This window comes from Mesoplodon densirostris (genome assembly GCF_025265405.1).
Source record: "Mesoplodon densirostris isolate mMesDen1 chromosome Y unlocalized genomic scaffold, mMesDen1 primary haplotype SUPER_Y_unloc_1, whole genome shotgun sequence".
Classification (NCBI taxonomy): domain Eukaryota; kingdom Metazoa; phylum Chordata; class Mammalia; order Artiodactyla; family Ziphiidae; genus Mesoplodon; species Mesoplodon densirostris.
The window spans coordinates 4573552-4575339 of record NW_026778236.1 but is presented as its reverse complement, the minus strand read 5'-3'; the positions used below and the strand labels follow the sequence as shown (position 1 = coordinate 4575339).

Here is a 1788-nt window from a genome sequence, read left to right as displayed (position 1 = left end):
TTCTTGTGGTCTCTGCCGTTGTGGAGCACAGGCTCCAGACGCACAGGCTCAGCGGCCATGGCTCACGGGCCCAGCCGCTCCACGGCATGTGGGATCTTCCCGGACCGGAGCACGAACCCGTGTCTCCTGCATCGACAGGCGGACTCTCAAACACTGCGCCACCAGGGAAGCCCTACATACTCCATTAAAAAAAATTTTTTTTTGAATATCGGGCATTGTTCTCTTGTAATTACTTTACAGTTTCTAAAAGCAGCTATTGTCCAAAGCTGGAAGAACTTAAGTCTTCTCAGATAAGCATGTGAATAAATGGAGGGAGTTAAACAAAAAATAAAATTTAAAAAGAGAAGGTCTGATAGGGGAGCAGCTGGATAAGAAAATCAAAAAAGGAATAGTAATTTAAAGTTTATTCCAGCTATAATGTGGGTTATTCTGACCTTAAGGCAGCATCACATGGCATACTTATGAGTCCATTCCTGAGATATTCTGTTGTACTTAGCTCTGTCTGTCTTATAGATCCATGCAATCTTTGGTACTAGGGAGTCAGCTGGGTTTGGATCACACAGCAGTGAACAAATGGATAAAAGAACTTTAGAAATAGTTAAAGCAGGTGACCACTGTGATCTTAGAATATCGAGACAAATGCAGCCATTCCTGTTGATATTTGGATGATAAATTCTTATGGTAAATGCAACCTGGTTTGAAGGGGTAGTCCATAGGAAGATGAACTGTCAAAAATAATTCATATATATGTGTTAGCATACGGTATTTGTTTTTCTCTTTCTGACTTACTTCACTCTGTATGACAGACTGTAGGTCCATCCACCTCACTACAAATAACTCAATTTCTTTTCTTTTTATGGCCGAGTAATATTACATTGTATATATGTGCCACATCTTCTTTATCCATTCATTGTCAATGGACACTTAAGTTGCTTCCATGTCCTGGCTATTGTAAATAGTGCTGTAGTGAACATGTGGTATAGGTCTTTTTTTGAATTATGGTTTTCTCAGGGTATATGCCCAGTAGTGGGATTGCTGGGTCATAAGAATCAATAATAAAATAATACTGAATTTTATATTTACCTATCAAAAAAAAGGAATACACCATTTTGACATGGACTGTCATTAGGTCCCATAATTGTGACTTTCCAATGAAACATATCATCCCCAATTGGACCTGCAGAACATTGTGCCAGAGGATCATGGGCCAAATCACTAAGTTCCTTATGAATTCGTTTCAGCACCATAGTCTGTGCTTTTTATCTGGCTCCTCACTATCTCTGTATGTGCTCAAAGTTCCAACACAAGCTCTTGATTTTCCGGGCTACTGGGAAGGGTAGTTTCTTCATCTCACACAGACCCTACACAGGTGCAGAGGGGCCAAGGCATCCCTCAAACTGTGGCCTCGGCCTCCTCCCTGCCCACCCGACAGCTGCTGCATCCCTGACCCTATGGCTCTAATGCACATGAAGTGAGGTGATGGTATTTTTGAATACTATCAAAAGGTGTGATTTTTTTTTTTTTTTTTTGGCTGCACCCACCGGTTTGTGGGATCTTAGTTCCCCAGCCAGGGATTGAACCTAGGCCTTGGAAAGTGAGAGTGCAGAGTCCTGACCACTGGACCACCAGGGACTTCACAAGGTTTGATTTTTTTAAAATATAACATTAAGTTTTTTTATCTTGTGTCATTTAACAGTCTGTTTCCTTACCACCAATTTATTTTAATTTTTGATTAAATAAATAATTTAGATTAAATAAATAATTTTGTTTTTTAGATATCTCTCATGA

General features: G+C 40.0%; 1 pseudogene; it reads right to left on the bottom strand.

The window, feature by feature from the left end:
• Positions 1-446: 446 nt before the first annotated feature.
• LOC132482936 (ubiquitin-conjugating enzyme E2 D2-like) lies at positions 447-1247 on the bottom strand (annotated as a pseudogene).
• Between the last annotated feature and the right edge of the window lie 541 nt (positions 1248-1788).